The sequence below is a fragment of the Oncorhynchus masou genome, chromosome 6 (genome assembly GCF_036934945.1).
Source record: "Oncorhynchus masou masou isolate Uvic2021 chromosome 6, UVic_Omas_1.1, whole genome shotgun sequence".
Taxonomy (NCBI): Eukaryota; Metazoa; Chordata; class Actinopteri; order Salmoniformes; family Salmonidae; genus Oncorhynchus; species Oncorhynchus masou.
Window position 1 is genome coordinate 50,533,985 of NC_088217.1, and position 20,345 is coordinate 50,554,329.

The 20,345-nt window shown below is 45.0% G+C and overlaps 1 protein-coding gene across 3 annotated transcripts in view; it reads left to right on the forward strand.

Moving 5' to 3' along the window:
* Window positions 1–20,345, forward strand: part of LOC135542224 (voltage-dependent calcium channel subunit alpha-2/delta-2-like) — a 261,612-nt gene that overhangs the window by 80,858 nt on the left and 160,409 nt on the right. The window lies entirely within an intron of this gene.

The window sequence follows — 20,345 nt, forward strand, 5'->3', positions numbered from 1 at the left end:
GTAGTATGTGTGAGTGTGGGGGCAGAGTCTAGTGAGTGTGTGTTGGAGTGTCAGTGTAGTATGTGTGAGTGTGGGGGCAGAGTCTAGTGAGTGTGTGTTGGAGTGTCAGTGTAGTATGTGTGAGTGTGGGGGCAGAGTCTAGTGAGTTTGTGTTGGAGTGTCAGTGTAGTATGTGTGAGTGTGGGGGCAGAGTCTAGTGAGTGTGTGTTGGAGTGTCAGTGTAGTATGTGTGAGTGTGGGGGCAGAGTCTAGTGAGTGTGTGTTGGAGTGTCAGTGTAGTATGTGTAAGTGTGGGGGTAGAGTCTAGTGAGTGTGTGTTGGAGTGTCAGTGTAGTATGTGTGAGTGTGTGAGTGGGTGGGCAGAGTCTAGTGAGTGTGTGTTGGAGTGTCAGAGTAGTATGTGTGAGTGTGGGGGCAGATTCTAGTGAGTGTGTGTTGGAGTGTCAGTGTAGTATGTGTGAGTGTGGGGGCAGATTCTAGTGAGTGTGTGTTGGAGTGTCAGTGTAGTATGTGTGAGTGTGGGGGCAGAGTCTAGTGAGTGTGTGTTGGAGTGTCAGTGTAGTATGTGTGAGTGTGGGGGCAGATTCTAGTGAGTGTGTGTTGGAGTGTCAGTGTAGTATGTGTGAGTGTGGGGGCAGAGTCTAGTGAGTGTGTGGTAGAGTGTCAGTGTAGTATGTGTGAGTGTGGGGGTAGAGTCTAGTGAGTGTAGTATGTGTGAGTGTGGGGGCAGAGTCTAGTGAGTGTGTGTTGGAGTGTCAGTGTAGTATGTGTGAGTGTGGGGGTAGAGTCTAGTGAGTGTGTGTTGGAGTGTCAGTGTAGTATGTGTGAGTGTGGGGGCAGAGTCTAGTGAGTGTGTGTTGGAGTGTCAGTGTAGTATGTGTGAGTGTGGGGGCAGAGTCTAGTGAGTGTGTGTTGGAGTGTCAGTGTAGTATGTGTGAGTGTGGGGGCAGAGTCTAGTGAGTTTGTGTTGGAGTGTCAGTGTAGTATGTGTGAGTGTGGGGGCAGAGTCTAGTGAGTGTGTGTTGGAGTGTCAGTGTAGTATGTGTGAGTGTGGGGGCAGAGTCTAGTGAGTGTGTGTTGGAGTGTCAGTGTAGTATGTGTGAGTGTGTGAGTGGGTGGGCAGAGTCTAGTGAGTGTGTGTTGGAGTGTCAGAGTAGTATGTGTGAGTGTGGGGGCAGATTCTAGTGAGTGTGTGTTGGAGTGTCAGTGTAGTATGTGTGAGTGTGGGGGCAGATTCTAGTGAGTGTGTGTTGGAGTGTCAGTGTAGTATGTGTGAGTGTGGGGGCAGAGTCTAGTGAGTGTGTGTTGGAGTGTCAGTGTAGTATGTGTGAGTGTGGGGGCAGATTCTAGTGAGTGTGTGTTGGAGTGTCAGTGTAGTATGTGTGAGTGTGGAGGCAGATTCTAGTGAGTGTGTGTTGGAGTGTCAGTGTAGTATGTGTGAGTGTGGGGGCAGATTCTAGTGAGTGTGTGTTGGAGTGTCAGTGTAGTATGTGTGAGTGTGGGGGCAGAGTCTAGTGAGTGTGTGTTGGAGTGTCAGTGTAGTATGTGTGAGTGTGGGGGCAGATTCTAGTGAGTGTGTGTTGGAGTGTCAGTGTAGTATGTGTGAGTGTGGGGGCAGATTCTAGTGAGTGTGTGTTGGAGTGTCAGTGTAGTATGTGTGAGTGTGGGGGTAGAGTCTAGTGAGTGTGTGTTGGAGTGTCAGTGTAGTATGTGTGAGTGTGGGGGCAGAGTCTAGTGAGTGTGCATAGAGCCGGTGCAAGGGAGTCAGTGCAGAACAATTAAGATAGATTAATAAATAATAAAAGGGTCAATGTAAATAGTCCAGGTGTCTTTGATTAACTGTTCAGCAGTCTTATAGCTTGGGGGTAGAAGCTGTTCGGGTGCCTTTTGGTTCCTGACTTGGTGCTGTAGCAGAGAGAACAGTCAATGACTTGGGTGGCTGGAGTCTTTGATAATTTTCAGGGCCTTCCTCTGACACCGCCTGGTATAGAGGTCCTGGATGGCAGGGAGTCCGGCCCCAGTAATTTACTAGGCGGTACGCACTACCCTCTATAGCGCGTTGGTTGAATGAACATTGTTTCCATGTTGATACAACACGTGAGGATGTTGTATCAACGTAGAGAACTGGTTGGATTCTCAAAACGTCATCCACGTAACGGCATTTGGTCTTTTTTCTCACCCAATTTTTCCCCTAAATCCAACGATTTGGCGACTTTTTTTGTGGATTTCACTTTGAATTCACGTTAGTTGACAACTCAACCAAATGTAAATCAAAACTAGGCATGGAACTGACTTCAGTTCAACTTTGACTTGATTTCTACAGCCAGGTGATGCTGATGGAGAATTGAATGTTGTGTTGTTGAAAGTTCAAAGGGCAGGTTCAGAAGGTCTATTTGGAGGATGATTAATCATGTTTAATTATAGGGCGTTGTATTAGGATAGGAGACCAAATTAGGTGGAGCAGTTTTATGAAAGCGTCAAGGTGCGTGGGTGGGTGGGTGGGTGGGTAGTAACGAGGGTGTGTGGTTCTGGGTAGTGTGACGAGAAGGGTTTAATGGCGGGAACCGGCTTACCGAGATGTATAGGCATTTACCGGCCAAACCCACTCCCTTTTCCCTGGATAAATAATTACGAGAAATTGGTAAATTATAATAAATGATTTCTCTGAACAGCGTGACGTCAAATGGAACTTTTCAAGGATATGTATAAAGCTGTCTTCATACGGCCTTGCCTGCTCTGCTATCTGCATGATCAATAATCAACACTCAGTGTGTGTGTGTGTGTGTGTGTGTGTGCTTTGTTGCAGCCTACCGTATTTGCTTACACAAAGTCGGCATTAATTAAAAGCTCACATATTTGTTATGCTAAAACGGGACCTTCAAATGCAGATAATACAGTAACAAAATTGGCTTTTGAGCTACCGGCAATCCTACCTGCTTTTATTAATAAACAAAATGTTGTTTGTAGAATGTTATCCTACATTTGTTTGGCTGGGTTTTGAGAATCAAAACGTTTCTGGCCGAGTCAGTTTTTCATGTTTGTAAAATCACGCGAGACCGTGTCTTTTTAATGAACTCGAATTCATCTAGCAAGTTTTATGAAAATTATTGTTTTTCTGTCTTGAATAAAAGTAATAATGTAAAATAATAGTAGAGTGGTCAGATGGAAGCCACTCTTCAGTAAAAGGCACTTAAAGGACTCTCAGACCGTGAGAAACAAGATTATCTGGTCTGATAAAACCAAGATTGAACTCTTTGGCCTGAATGCCAAGTGTCACGTCCGGAGGAAACCTGCCACTATACCTGCAGTGAAGCATGGTGGTGGCAGCATCATGCTGTGGGGATGTTTTTCAGTGGCAGGGACTGGGACACCAGTCAGGATCGAGGGAAAGATAAACGGCGCAACTTACCTCTGATGAAAACCTGCTCCAGAGCACTCAAGACCTCAGACTGTGCGAAGGTTCACCTTCCAACTGGATAATAACCCTAAGCACACAGCCAAGACAACGCAGGAGTGGCTTCGGGACACATCTCTGAATATCCTTGAGTGGCCCAACCAGAGCCCGGACTTGAAGCATGATCGAATATCTCTGGAGAGACCTGAAAATGTGAAGCGACGCTCCCCATCCAACCTGACAGAGCTTGAGAGGATCTGCAGAGAAGAATGGGAGAAACTCCCCAAATACAGGTGTGCCAAGCTTGTAGCGTCATACCCAAGAAGACTCAAGGCTGTAATCGGTGCCAAATGTGCTTCAACAAAATACTGAGTAAAGTGTCTGAATACTTATGTAAATGTAAAATATTTATTTTTAATACATTTGTAAATATTTCCAAAAACCTGCTTTTGCTTTGTCATTATGGGGGTATTATGTGTAGATTGATGAGGAAAATTCAATTGAATCAATTTTTGAATAAGTCTGTAACGTAACAAAATTTGTGAAAAGTCAAGGGGTCTGAATATTTTCTGAATACAATGTATATACTTTTAAATAGAAATTTCAGTTTGAACGGGAATACTGGGAAGCCTGGTAATTGCAATTTTCTCGGGAAGGAAAATTGGTAAATTCTCTGGAAAATGTTAAACCCTAGTGAGGGGGGGGTATTGTGCAGATATGACGGAGATGCTCTGTGACTCTGCCATCATACTGATTGTGAGGGAATACAGGAGCTCTGACCAGACAGTGTGCATGGATGGCAAAAATGCACTTGACAGATTTAATCAGTCACTCTGCGTAAGCCTCTGTTTCCCCTAGCCTGACCATGGAAATCAAGACGGCACAGATGGGCCAGTGCGGGGGTGGACGGGCCAGCTCTATGTCATCTGTCATCGTGTGACACATAGATACATAATTTACAAAGACATATGCACACACATTTGTGTGTGAGTGTGTGTGCGTGCCAGTGGCGACTTAAACACGAAAATATTGGTGGGGCAAACTCAAATCCAAAAAGTGAATATGCATCGAAACTACTACACTACAGACGACACATCATCAGCACCATCATAATATCCAAATCACAGAAAGGAATTTGAGCCACAAACACAAACCTTATAACATTCGAGTTATGATCAGTTTATAGACCACTTCCCATGTCTTTAGATCTAATTGCACAGGAGACCAAGTCAAGCACACTTTCATAGAGTGAAGTTTATATGGCTTTAGAATCCACTTCAGCATCGGTCTGCAGTATTGCTAATCGTTGTCTGAGTATTGGAATGCAGCCCAAACAGTTCAGTTGTGTTTGCCTGCCTGTTGACAAGATGCCGCGGTTAAGAATAATGTAGCCACGTTTGTAAAGCTACTCCCTTGCTTCAACAATTGTATAGTTAGAGTTCTATGGGTTATTACAGTCTAACGTCAAACATTAACAAGACACACCGTTGTCTAGATACATTAAACCGCTTTTAGCCACTGCTTCGATCCAAACCAATCGTGTTTTATCTCTAATTTCTTTAAGGCCTTATTTTCATACTCAGTGGCGGATGTTTTAAATCTACGTCTGCTTCATAACGCAAAGTTCTGAAATAATTTGCTAGGAGACAGTCAACATAATTCAGTATGGCTTTTCAGCTAGCTAACTAGCTAGAAGATGATAAACAACTTTGAAGTTGAGTCCATCAGTCCAATCAGCTACCAGAGATATGACACCAATTTATCCGTGACCAATGACATTGAGCCTTCTTCGGTGGGCACTACTAATGTACTTTGTCTCTATGGCAGCACTCAAGTGGGCTGAAGCTGCCTGACCATACCAGTACATGTTGCAGTCACGCACTCTCCCAATGAATTCACTCACCCAGCCGAACCTTTGAGCAAGTGGCAATCATGCGCAGCCAATTGCACACAACTAGGGAAGATCAACAAGGGAAAGATGGTCGCCGATTGAGTCCTTAGGAAACTGTGCAGTATTTTGTTTTTATATGTATTATTTCTGACATTGTTAGCCCAGAAAACCTTAAGTGTTATTACATACAGCCGGGAAGAACTATTGGATATCAGAGAGACGTCAACTTACCTATACTACAACCAGCTCTACGACCAGGAATACGACTTTCCCAAAACGGATCCTTTGTCTGCACCTCCCAGGGCATTTGAACTGATTTCAGCTGACCCAAAACAATCCGTTGGAGGACAAGGTGCCAGAGCGGTCTTATAGTGAGGCTTCGGATGCGCGCACACCACCCATCGCTTCCGAGTATATTACTCACTAATGTCCAGTCCTTAGTTAACAAAGTCAACGAAATTATGGCAAGAGTTGCTTTCCAAAGAGATATCCAGGATTGTAACATACTCTGTTTCATAGAGACATAGCTAGCTAGCTGGGGACATGCTGTCAGAGTCCATACAGCCAACGGGATTTTCAGTGAATGGCACCGACAGGAACAAACATCTCTCTGGTAAGAAGGGCGAGGGTGTATGTTTCATGATTAACGAATTATGGTGTAATTGTAACAACATACAAGAACTCAAGTCCTTTTGTTCACCTGACCTAGAATTCCTCACAATCAAATGCTGACCGTATTATCTCCCAAGAGAACTCTCCTCGGTTATCGTCACAGCCATTTATATCCCCCAGCAAGCGGATACCAAGACGGACATCAAAGAACTTCACCCGACTTTATGCAAACTGGAAACCATATATCCTGACGCTGCATTTATTGTAGCTGGGGATTTAACAAAGCTAATCTGAGAACAAGCCTACCGAAATTCTATCAGCATATCAATTGTAGTACACGAGCGAGTAACACACTCAACCACTGCTACTCTAACTTTCGCGATGCATGCAAGGCCCTCCCAACCCCTCCTTTTGGCAAATCTGACCATGACTTTTGTCGCCCCCCTCCTACATAGGCAAAAACTAAAACTGGAAGCGCCCATGCTTAGGTCTATCCAACACTGGTCTGACAAATCGGAATCCACACTTTGAGATTGCTTCGACCACCTGGACTGGGATATGTTCCGGGTAGCCTCAGACAATAACATTGACGTATACACTGACTCGGTGAGCGAGTTTATAATGTTTATAAGGTATAGGAGATGTTGTGCCCACTGTGACTATTAAAACCTTCCCTAACCAGAAACTGAATTGATGGCAGCATTCGCGCAGAACTGAAAGCACGTACCACCGCATTTAATTATGACAAGGTGACTGGAAACATGTGTACAAACAGTGTAGTTATTCCCTCTGTAAGGCAATCAAACAAGCAAAATGTCAGTATAGAGACAAAGTAGAGTCGCAATTCAATGGCTCAAACACGAGACGTATGTGGCAGGGTCTACAGACAATCACGGATTACAAAAAGAAAACCAGCCCCGTCGGGGACATCGACATCTTGCTTCCAGACAAATTAAACAGCCTCTTTGCGCGCGTTGAGGACAATACAGTGCCATCGACATGGCCCGCTACCAAAGACTGTGGACTCTCTGTGGCCGACGTGAGTAAAATACTTAAACGTGCTAACCCTCGCAAGGCTTCCCGCCCAAACAGCACCCCTAGTCCTAGTCCTCAGAGCATGCGCAGACCAACTGGCTGGTGTGTTTACAGACCTATTCAATCAATCCCTATCCCAGTCTGCTGTCCCCACATGCTTCAAGATGGCCAACATTGTTCCTGTTCCCAAGAAAGCTAAGGTAACTGAACTAAATGACTATCGCCCCGTAGCACTCAATTCTGTCATCATGAAGTGATTTGAGAGACTAGTCAAGGATCATATCACCTCCACCCTACCTGTTACCCTAGACCCAGTCCAATTTGCTTACCGCCCAATAGGTCCATAGATGATGCAATCGCCATTACACTGCACACATCCTTATCCCATCTGGACAAGAGGAATACCTATGTAAAAATGCTGTTCATTGACTGCAGCTCAGCATTCAACACCATAGTATCCTCCAAACTCATCATTAATCTTTAGACCCTGGGTCTCGACCCCGCCCTGTGCAACTGGGCCCTGGACTTCCTGGCGGGCCGCCCGAAGGTTGTAAGGGTAGGAAACAACATCTCCACTCCGCTGGTCCTCAACACTGGAGCCCCACAAGGGTGCTTTCTCAGCCCTCTCCTATATTCCCTGTTCACCCACGACTGCGTGGCCGTTCACGCCTCCAACTCAATCATCAAGTTTGCAGACTGAGAGTAGGCTGAAAAATTGGGCTCTCCAGAAGGTGGTGCGGTCTGCACAACGCATCACTGTGGGCAAGCTACCTGCCCTCCAGGACACCTACAACACCTGATGTCACAGGAAGGCAAAAAGGTCATCAAGGACAATAACCACTCTCGCCACGACCTGTTCACCCCGCTTCCATCCAGAAGGCGAGGTCAGTACAGGTGCATCAAAGCTGGGACAGAGAGATTGAAAAACAGCTTCTATTTCAAGGCCATCAGATTGTTAAACAGCCATCACTAGCACAGAGAGGAGGCTGCATACCTACAGACTTGATATCATTGGCCACTTTAATAAATGGAACACTAGTCACTTTAATAATGGCACTTTAAGAATGTTTACATATCTCGCATTACTCATCTCATAGGTATATAATGTATACTGTATCCTTCACTATCTATTCTTTACTATCTATTACATCTTAGCCGCTCTGTCACTGCTCATCTATATATTTTATACGTATATATTTTCATCCCATTCCTTTACTAGATTGTGTGTATTAGGTTTTGTTGTGGAATTGTTAGATATTACCTGTTAGATACGGCTGTTCTGTCGGATCCAGAAGCATAAGAATCTGGGACCAATAACATTGGATTTGATTTGATGCCTTCCCTGGCTAGACCCCCCCCCCCGCAAAAAAAGCACTGAGTGAGGCTGAAACAGCTGCATCAGGGAGCTGCCTTCCTCAAAGAAAGCTGACCAAAATAACAATACAAACGGGGAAGTGACAACAAATGCATTATTTGCTCAAGCGATTTTTAGAACATAACATTGTTTGCTGACTGATATGTTATGTGTGACATGATTGAATGCTAGAATGACATGCAAAACAAGTGCCGTCTCCAGGAGACTGTTGGGCTGCCCCTGAATGACAGATCGCCACTCTGCACCGTTCACCGAAACTTCAGTAAGCCTACTTTTTCAATACCAGGAAATAAACCCAATGGTTTTGTACTCAAATTGTTGTTATTTTTGTCAAATCATTTCCGGGTACTTCTGTCAAATGTGTCTCACGTCGTGTACTGATTGAGAGGATCGAGGCTGTGTATCATCAGCGCAGCCGTCGTCCCGTTTACAACGAGAGCGCAATCCAGCCTGTTCTGAGGTACCACTAGACTGGGAGTCTGGGGCTGCATCATGTTAGCGCCTCACACTCATGCGGCACAGAACGTAGCACACTTGAATCATGTATTAAATGCAACACTGCATGTAGAAATGTTGAAAGTGTTCATTACTGTTTCGCAAAACAATGTCCATTACAGGCTAGAACACTGTACAATTTCAAGGAGGTACCGGTGGCTTCCAGCTTCGTAGGCTAACTTTCCTGGCTAGCTCACAGCTGAAGCTAACATCATTTCACTACCCTAGTACCTTGCTTGTGATTATATGCAAAACATCATGCAAAATATGCTGATTTAAAAGCTGATTGTCACCTAATCAATTAATTATCTCTCCCTCACGTCTCTCCCTCATCGAATGAACTGAATGTGTGTATGTGCCTTATGAATGACATAATTACTTGGTCCTACAGAGCACTTTTATAAAATAAGAGATTGCTACCGTTATGCAAATGTTGTTGATCAGTACACTAAAATAAGTCTCAAATGGAAGGGAAACAGTTCGTTTGCTATCTGTAGCCCCATGATATCGGCTGAAACAGGCTCAATAACTCAATGCATGCACACACTCCTATTGAATATGCATTCAACTGTATTGTGAATAGGTCTACTTCTTGATTTGCCCAGTTTATCAATAGAGATTTACCATTCACCCATGAATGTTTACCATTATTTTGTTATGTCGTGAGTTTGGTGAAAACAACTTGATTGTATAATTGATTGATTTATTAATGCATACATGTTTTACATTTTAAAAAATGACAATGGAATGATATTGAATTCAAAAGATGCCCAACGATTGAACAGAGCAGTTGATCAGTAGATCAAGTGCCATTCTGTGACTTTGGCCAATACACCTTCTTTTTGGTATCGAATATCCTGATACTTAAGCTGGTATCGGTGTCAAAATTCTGGTATGGTAACAACACTACCACTCGTCACACACGCCACACACACACTTATACACTTGCATATCGGGCACAATCCTGCCTCCCCACCTGGATGCACACACACAAACGCACCCACCTACACACTAACAGATTCCCAGGACCCTGACCCACTGCTAAGAGGTCTGCGGTGGTCGATGATTTGAGTCGGCATCCCAGTGAGTTTTCAGACGCCTCAGCGACTCGCTTTAATTGGAGAGGCACCCGGCACGAATCACCAATTTCAAACAGCTAAATTTAGCCCTCGGTGCTTTAAAGAGCCACGGACTAAAGATAAGCACACCATTACACAATTGTGTCGTTACTACTTTACTATGGAGTTGAGATTTCCATCATTTTCAGTGGAATAGCCTTCAGTGGAAGTGCCCAGATTGTGAGTGAGTGTTGGTGGAGTGTGGTAGTAGATTCTATTGGTGCTGTTGGGGAGGGACTATCATCTGGAGAAATCGGCACAGGGCTGACTGTTGGCTATGACACTGCTGGAGGATCAGCGGGATGGTTACAGCTCTTCCTCTCCCTCGGGTGACAGGTGAATGGAGTCTGTTGGCTTGGGTTAGCAAGTTGTCTCTCTGCTCAGAGCTTTCTGATTGTGTGTGTCATCTCGGTGTCTTTAGTAATAAGGACGAGTGCTTCTTGTTCTCCAGAGGCATGTAATCTCTTAAGTCATGAAGACTAGTTCGAGGAACACAGAGACTATTCCCAGTAGCACAAACATGACAGCAGCTGGCGAATTCACAATGAACGACGACAGCACCGACGGGCCAACAATTATGTCTCTCCTGTTGGCGTGAAGTGATGAAGGAGGAAGGCGTTAAATGAATGAGTTGTTTGTCTCTTAAGAGTTCTGGGAGATTTCCCTACAGCCTCGCTCCTCTCCTCAGCGCTCATCTGTAATGTCGGCAGTAGATCACGTTAGACGACTTTCCACGCATACTGATGGTTTATATCACTCTGGGATATCAGTCTGGATTTAGGCAACTTCCATAAAGTACTCCTTATGTAACCACCATGTAAAAAGACTGTATCGCATCTACACTGATCTCTGGGATAGACTAGGTTGGACTTTGTAGTTGCAGCACAACCCTCCATACTGTATGTAGCCACCATGTAGATGACTGTACAGCCACCATGTAGTAAAACAGTTCAGCCCTACACGGTAGGAAGTGCCAACCTTGGGGATGCCAGGTAGATGGCGTAATGCCATCGCTCGTCATAGAATTACACATGATCCAAGCCCCACACTATTGAACCTCGCTTGGACATTGCGTGCAGCTCAGTAATAGCTACTAGCCCTGGGCATGGCTTGTGCTCATTTAGGCAGCTTAATGACTTACAAGGCTCCCGTAATGAGTGTGCATGAGCAGTGCTAAGAGAGGACAGATAGGGTTGAATATCTTGTGAACCTCACCGGGCTAATACTTCAACATGCCCGTTAAAGGCGTCTGTCTTTAAGGTGAGCTCATTTTGTGTATGCTGTGAGGAAAACAAGAACCAAGCAATGCGTTACACCAAAAAGGAGAGTAGGTATGAGAGCCTGTAAGAAAGCAATTTCGTTTTCCATTTCCTGCAGGCAGTTAGAGAGGCAGTTATAGCACCCGGGTCCCATCAGGACCCGAAGAACATGGGAAGTAGGCCGCACTGACTCTCCTTGGGCAAAAATAGCAGAGATACAAAAATAAAATAAAAAATGAATCAGAATTCTTATCAAATTTGTTCTTGTTGATTCCAGTCATTGGAGTTTGTTGGAAAACTAGTATGGAGTTAGTATGGGGTAGTATGGAGTTTTAGGACAGGGCTGGGAGGGTTGAGAGCAATATTCCCTCTTATATCTATATATTTCAAGCATGCTAAGTGCAAACTTGAACATTGTGAAAATTCTGTAAACACTGAGGCTTCATCCATTTTAAGTTACAGTTTCAGACAGTGGTCAAGTAGGCTACTGAGGCTATTTGATAACAATGTAGGTCTACCAGAGTGACATACCATCAAAACAATGGAGAAAATGCATCCCATAACATTTTAACATGGAAATAGCTGTTCTGTCATTCAGCCTACAGTAGCAGCCGATTTGTGGTGTTTAATGTAGGCCTCAGGGCATCTACTCACGACCACTCATGCTGTTAACACAGTCCAGTTCAAAGTGAATGGCACAGATCCATATATGGCAATGGTCTATTTGCATACAGGCCTACTGCAGCTCTGATTGGTTATGCCAATGAGTCGTGCATGCCAATGCAATAGAATCCTACTCCGATGTGTTCCGCATACAACAAATGCTTTGTTTTCTCCAGACGTTGAAAATATGCATTTTCCAGACGTTGAAATCAGGTCTATGATATGATCCGATTTTGTCCGGACCGGAACGGACAAATATCTATGTCTGTGGATGTGGAAATCAAGGCCGTTCCGGACTGCACCCAAAAAGCGACTTCAAAAGGCAACCAGCCCGTGCTTACAAAGGTGTAGCTCCAGTGCGGAAATTCTATTTTATGAATGCCCGTCTGTAGTAAGCCTACCGTTTGTAAAACCCCAACAAAAATATGTCCAAAAGGCATCGGCTCGTGCTTACTGGGGTGTAGCCTACCATGTTGGACAGCAATGGAATTTTATGAATGACTGTCTATGTTCTATTCCCACCATTTGCAAAACAGGCCATTGCATTGGCTTTATTAGTCCTGATTCCTGTGACTAATCAATTTGGCTATTTAAACTCTGAATATCAACTATCCAGCTTTATCAGGCGTAATCTCGAGACTATTTGTGATGGGTTTACACAGCGGGAGATGCAGACGTATTTTATTTGATCACCATGGTCAGCTTGTCAAAAATGTATGCACACACACTTAAAACTACTGATCACGGCAACGGGGTGAGACTCATGGACAGCAGTTGTGAGTGGCCTGCTTGTCCATTCCATATTGTCCATTTAATTTGACCCGTCCTGTTTTTAGGACATGTTGTTTTGTTAACGTGACAGCGCATTTTTTTTTTTTGATTAGGTGCCGTTTAGGTTAGGCTATTTGATCAAAGATGATGTTAAAAAGTGTCTGTCTCATTACATTGTCATCCATTTTATCTCCAGCCTGTATGCTACAGAAAAGGCCACATACTCTTTCTACCACATCCTGCACCTGCTGCATGATTTATGTGGGTTTTTTTTGACAGAACATTGTTGCAGCACCACAGCGGTGGGTCTCCCCAACAGCACCCTGGAGAGGTGAGCTGGGAAGGGACAAGCAAAATATTTTGCACCCCTGCCTTTGACAAAGTGTCCACTGCTTGTCACAGGGCATGATCAGGGCTCACCTAAAAAAGCCCATGTGCCACTGGTTGAGAGAAATTGTTATTGTTTTTGGGGCAGAATTATCTTAGGGTTTATGTGTTGTTGTTGGATGTGCGTCTTAGTCAGTTTAGCTCAGAAAATGCTGCCCTCGTCAATCTGCCGCCTTGGGCGGCCGCCTAATCCAGCCTAATGAGCGGGTCGGCCGTGAGGGGGAAACTCTCGAAAGTTGAGTGAAGTTCAATTTCAGGCTTCTCTGCAGGCTGATATTTCTTCTGCGTGGCAGTCCCGGGGGAGCTGCGCGCCCACGCACGCGTGCAACTTAAAACGAACATTGTTTAAGACAGACAGACTGGTGTTTATAAGGAAGAAAGTAAGTAAGTGCAAAGATTGTCTATTATATTGACAAGATATTTGAGTGACCACTCTAACAATGGAAATACATGTCCTCAAAGAAGGAAGGCAGGCGGAAGGAGGCAAGATCGGGTGGTACCATTCTAGACAATGAGAGGGCAGATACCTGTGTGAACAACATGCCGTAGATCGATAGAAACTCATCTTTGTATCTGTGCCATTATGGCGTATGTTACGGCATGGGAAGGGCCATTGAGACTCTCCATTTTAAAGTCATACATTTTATTCTTCTTCATTGGCGGATTGCTCCCAACTCATTGAAATCCCCACCCAGTTGACTACTTTAAAATGGTGGAAGCCGTCAATGGCAATGTCTACGCTTCAGCACTCGGCGGTCCCATTCTGTGAGCCTGTGTGTTTTACCACTTCACGGCTGAGCCGTCGTTGCTCATAGAACTTTCCACTTCACAATAACAGCACTTACAGTTGACCAGGGCAGCTCTAGCAGGGCAGACATTTGATGAACTGACTTGTTGGAAAGGTGGCATCCTATGACAGTGCCACGAAAGTCACTGAGCTCTTCGGTAAGGCCATTCTACTGCCAATGTTTGTCTATGGAGATTGCATGGCTGTGTGCTCTATTGTATACACCTGTAAGCAACAGGTGTGGCTGAAATAGCTGAATTCACTCATTTCAAGGGGTGTCCACATACGTTTGTATATATAGTGTATATACAGACACACATGCACGCACACATGCATGCACACACACACATACACACACCATCTTCACCTCCCCTCTGCAAACCCCGGCCCGTTTCCCTGGTCCTTGTCATTCAGATCTATGAACCTCCATTAGCAACCATCTGTTACAACCTGCAGCAGCAAAACCATTACACCTCTCTCTCTCTCTCTCTCTCTCTCTCTCTCTCTCTCTCTCTGTCTCTCTCTCACACACACACACACACACACACACACACACACACACACACACACACACACACACACACACACACACACACACACACACACACACACACACACACACAGATTAATTCAGATACTCACCAACTCACAAATTTAAAAAACACGCACCTAACCTTCCTAAAGTGATTCCTGTTTCACCTTCAGATGAGATGAGAACACCTCCAGAACCATATGTGATAACATGAACACATAGCAACAAGAGGTCTTCCGATGACTCCTTCTTCAGAGGTCATAGCAACACACACAGATAGGTCAGACCATGGGAAATACACAGGGTTGTATCGACACATTATTCTTTCTCCCGTATTGGGCCGTTCCATCACTCGTTCCTACAGAGAAAAGGTCACAACCACCCACTCACTGGAACTTGTCTCTCACATTAGAGAAATGTCAGGATCTGTTTCGCAGCAGCACTGCCTGGAGCGTTGTTCCTCAGTCTTCAATGCAAACTTATTTGACTGATTTTTGTTCCATTTGAATGCAGCAGCATGTCTTTGTTGTTTTTTTAAAACCAAATATCAATGTACATTTTGAGGAATATTGATTTAGGATTGTCCTCCTGTCTCACACACAATCCCTCATTAAAGTGACTGTGTGTGGCAGACAGGCAGGGAGGAGGAAATGGGGGGGGCTTTTGATTCTCTGTCTAATCATCAGAGTTCTTATTCAAAGGAGAAAATGGTTCCTGTGTTTCTGAGCAACTCTCATTTGTGCTGTAGCATCTGCCTCACTCCATCTCCCCGTCAGCCAGAGACATGGAAATGACTGCTTTGTGCTTTTTATACAGCCATCTCTCCAAGACGCATAAAACATATATTTCCATGCAGTCTCCCGTGTGTGGTTTTGTATCTACTGAGACAGAGAAAGCGAATGAGAGAAAGACAAGAGAGAAACACTTGAGTTTTTGAATGGTTTTGCAGAAACGCTAAATGTTTATTTAAAAAAAAAATGTTTGTGGCAAGGCAGTACTTTTGCCAGTTGTTTTCTCGTCTCGAGGGTACAATTGAAAAATATAATTTCACACGAAAGGGGCTTTTCAAAGCACATCTGCAATCGAATAGAACATAATACCACCTTGTGCGTGTATCACAATCTATTTCAAGAGAGAGAGTAAGGCACGGTCTGGGTGCCGGTATACATTTACCTAATCAAGATACAGTGCCTTGCGAAAGTATTCGGCACCCTTGAACTTTGCGACCTTTTGCCACATTTCAGGCTTCAAACATAAAGATATAAAACTGTATTCTTTTGTGAAGAATCAACAACAAGTGGGACACAATCATGAAGTGGAACGACATTTATTGGATATTTCAAACTTTTTTAACAAATCAAAAACTGAAAAATTGGGCGTGCAAAATTATTCAGCCCCTTTACTTTCAGTGCAGCAAACTCTCTCCAGAAGTTCAGTGAGGATCTCTGAATGATCCAATGTTGACCTAAATGACTAATGATGATAAATACAATCCACCTGTGTGTAATCAAGTCTCCGTATAAATGCACCTGCACTGTGATAGTCTCAGAGGTCCGTTAAAAGCGCAGAGAGCATCATGAAGAACAAGGAACACACCAGGCAGGCAATACTGTTGTGAAGAAGAAGCCGGATTTGGATACAAAAAGATTTCCCAAGCTTTAAACATCCCAAGGAGCACTGTGCAAGCGATAATATTGAAATGGAAGGAGTATCAGACCACTGCAAATCTACCAAGACCTGGCCATCCCTCTAAACTGATGGGCGAGGATCCCACACTACAGAGCCAGTCACACAGCGACACAAGACCCTTTGATTTCCATTTGAACTGCTGAATTCAACTGCAAAGAGTCATTGGAACAGAACAAACTTGTGTTGCTCCACAGAATCACAAGAACATAACAGGCCTTGATGAGTGCTTCAATAGAGAGCTCAGCTCCTGGTAAAACAGCCCCACCACTAAGAACAGAGATCAAACCAGAACAACTTGCTGGTGTTAAAGAGATCCGTGCCACTTCTCCCTACCACTAAACACCACATCAGCAGCAGCCTCAATAGAGAAAGTACCAGTGCAGCTGGTACACACCTGAGCAGTCTGGCTTAAATAGAAAAGTTTCACTGGAGCATACCGGCTTCAATGGAACAGGTCAGTTTCACTCGGGTGAGTTTCACTCTGTTTCGTTGAAACCACCTTGCTTCAGTAGAACAGTCGTGGCTGGCGTGGAACAGCTGAGCACCGTTGGAGCAGAGAGATTCACCACAGAAACCCAAGCTCTGGAATCCTCAGCTCCACCTTCTAGAGATCTACAGTGCGCGGCCATGGGAAAGTGTTGCTGTAATCGGGGGAATGAGGGTTTTTCAGTGTGCAGATGGGGGAGTTTTAGAGGACAGAGGAAGAGGCAGAAAAGGATTGGCAAAGGAGGAATCAGATAGGATTCCGTAGCACGGATGGTCATCCCAGTTCTCGCAGCAGGAATGTAGGTGGACGTCGGCTTAAGCTGGTCTCCCTCTGTCCAAGTATTCTTACCACGTCAAATGCACCCAGTCTCTGCACCCTAGCCCACCACCACAGAACAAGGGAGAGAGAGAAAGAGAGAGGGAAATGTTTGGTCGAGCGAGGGAATCAGAGGTCGCCTTGGCTCTATTTGGAGTGGTTAATCTGTGCAGGGCCCTGTCTTATCTGAGCGCCTGCCAGCCCGACCCTGGCCTGCCCACAGAACCCCCCCCCCACTAGAGAAGGTGGTCGCAGATTGAATTATTATTTACCTCCATTCCATTTCTCCATTTCTCTCCAGTTTGCATTCATTTGCAGCGGGCTGTCAGTTCTGCTCTCGTGTGTTTGTTTTTGAAGTAGAAGGCGTTCAGAATGTATTTGGGCGAGTCGCGGCACCTCGTGTCAGGCCGGGTCCATTGGGGCCGCTGCATCAATTGGTTACGTAGAAAGAAACAGCGGTCTCGGGGGTGTTGGGCGGGGGGGCGCATTTGCAGATGCACATGCCTAGGACAACCCTGATGACATTTGTTTGTTTTTTCACTGGAATGCGTGTGCTGTCGTCTTTTATCTGTGTCTCTTCAGGGTGACTCTTGTCTTGTCGTAAAGCAAGGAGAGAGGAATAGTTTTCACAGTGACTTATCAAGTTGAACCCCTTAGTCAGATTCGGCCTGCCTCTCACCCTAGATACTTAGAGCCACGACACAGACAATCTGCCAGTAGTGGTCCAACAGTCCCACTGGGTCAGCCGTGAGGGATATTTAGTCATTATTGGCAAACTCTCCCCACCCCTAGCTACCACCTATCAGTCAGACTCAACATTCCGTTCTCGTGACGGTTTCCTGCCCCAATTTCTTGAGGTTTGACAGGCTGTCAAGAAAAGATAGTATCAATTGCATCATACTAAGTGATGACCTGACTGTCTCTGTGATTGGCAGGTGTTTTTTTTTATACCGGGCCAATGAGGTGGGGGCAGGTTGGAGACATGAATCCGTGTTGACTCTCTGACTGACAGACAGGCAGCTCAAGCTCCTAACATGGGGGAAAGTTTTGGTTTGTTTATCAACCGTTTATTTCCTAACCTTTACTTGAGAAGCTAACAGTGCAGTGTTATACACGAGCAGCATCGGCCAATTACTTGCAGTGGCCAAATGGATAGGGGAACAGGGTAGATGGGAGGCTGTCCTCCATTGGTAGAGTGACAGGCAAGGAGAGGAGTAGGGGAGGAGGAGAGGAAAGGGGCTAGCCTGGAGGCACCCCAAGAGAAGAGAAGGAAGGGGAGGGCTGTGCCTCAGTAAGACATGAGAAACGGTGGAGGAGAATTCCAAATCTTGACCTTGGGAAATAACCTCAATGATTAGAGCCTCTTGCACCCCCCCCTCTCTCTCCCCCTTCTCTCTCTCTCTCCCACCTCTCTCTCTCTCTATCCCCTCTTTCTCACTGACTCTCTCTCCCTCCCTCGCCTCGGTAATCTAAGTGACTCCAGATAAAGGCTGGGGTGTCGACTTCTCCCTGTGTTTTTTTCACTCTTTGATACACATTAATCCCTATCATCGATTACAAACTTACAAGCTTAAATTCGGCTTATCACAATAAGCCTCTACCTGCTTTGAACCTCCCCACAGCTTCATGCATCCGCATACTGTATGTCTCATACCAGCACATAGTACTGCACTCTTACGCCCCTCTACTCTCTGTTTAGCTGCGGTGACGTTTGGAACGAGGCCCTGTGAAAAGCGGCAGCAAAGGGAGATCATGTTAAGCGAGGGCGGAGGAGTACATCCATTGCTTCAAATTGGTACTAATGGCGGACTATTTAAGAGCCTATTAATTGCTAGGGGCCAAATGCACGGTGGCGGCTAATGCTGTCACAGTGTTCCCATTCATTCACTGTGTGTGGATGGAGTGTGTATGTGGGTGTTAGTGTGTGTCACCTGAAGTTACTCTGGATCTGTATTTTGGACAACCTAGACAGGGGATGGTAAAGGGTGAGTGGACACATGTGGCACAAGGCAATATGGGAAAGGATATGGCTGTAGTGAATCAGCAGTGTTCTGTCCGGTAACTGGTGCCTTCCCTATCGCCTTCAGTTATCTCAGCAGAGTCAAACCTCCTTTTCATTTTCTATTGATTTCAATTGTGTTTAAAAAAAAACACCTTTTTGTTTCTCTCACAGTTTGAATTCACAGCCACTCTTGTCTTGACTCATTCTCCTCCTCTATTTCCCTCCCTCACTCCTCTTGCTCCCTCTGTGTGTGAGAGGGTCACTAAGAGATCGATGTTGGGCCTGCGCACACACAGAAAGAGCAGCAGCTGGCTGAATCGGAGCGATCGATCAGGCACAGAGCATTTACCCTGCCAGACTGCTGGGGCTTTGTGGATGGAGATTATTTCCAAATTATTACAGGAGGCAGATGCTTGTCAGGAGATGCTCTCTGTCAAGGTTAGACTGGTGGAGTGCTGCACTCTCTCTTCTCTCTTTCTGCCTCTCTTCCTTTCTCTTCCTCCCTCTCTTCCTTTCTCTTCCTCCTTCTGTCTCTTCCTCCCTCTCTTTCTCTCTAACTTCCTTTCTCTTCCTCTCTTTCGCTCTTTCTTTCTCTCTCTCTCATCCTTTCTCTTCCTCTCTCTCTCATCCTTTCTCTTTCTCACTCTCTCTATCTTCCTTTCTCTTCCTCTCTTTCGCTCTTTCTTTCTCTCTCTCTCATCCTTTCTCTTCCTCTCTCTCTCATCCTTTCTCTTCCTCTCTCTCTCTCTCTTTCTCTCTCTCTCATCCTTTCTCTTCCTCTCTCTCTCATCCTTTCTCTTTCTCACTCTCTCTCTTCCTTTCTCTTCCTCTCTCTCTCTCTCTCTTTCTCTCTCTCTCATCCTTTCTCTTCCTCTCTATCTATCTTCCTCTCTCTCTCATCTTCTCTCTCTCTCTCTTTCTCATTCTCTCTCTCCCTCTCTCTCGCTCTCATCCTCTCTCTCTCTCTCTCTCTCTCTCTCTCTCTTCCTATCTGTCCTTCTTCCCTTCTTTCTCTCCCCTCTTTCTTTTTTTCACTTTTTCTCCCCCAACCCTTTCTCCCACTCTCTCTATCCTTCACATTATCCCCTTCCCTTCCTTTATCTCTTTGTTTTGTTACCTAAAGATGAGATATGCTGGGACAGTTATAGGTGAGAAGATAAATTCTGTAGATTGCAAATATTAAATGTCATTCTCCAAATTGACTCCAGAAAAACAGAGAAAGGACTGAATACTGCCAAGGAGACAGGACTGCATACTGCCAATGAGAAAGGACTGCATACTGTCAATGAGAAAGGACTGCATACTGTCAATGAGAAAGGACTGTATACTGTCAAGGAGACAGGACTGCATACTGTCAATGAGAAAGGACTGAATACTGCCAATGAGACAGGACTGCATACTGCCAATGAGAAAGGACTGAATACTGCCAATGAGACAGGACTGCATACTGCCAATGAGAAAGGACTGCATTCTGCCAATGAGAAAGGACTGCATACTGCCAATGAGAAAGGACTGCATACTGTCAATGAGAAA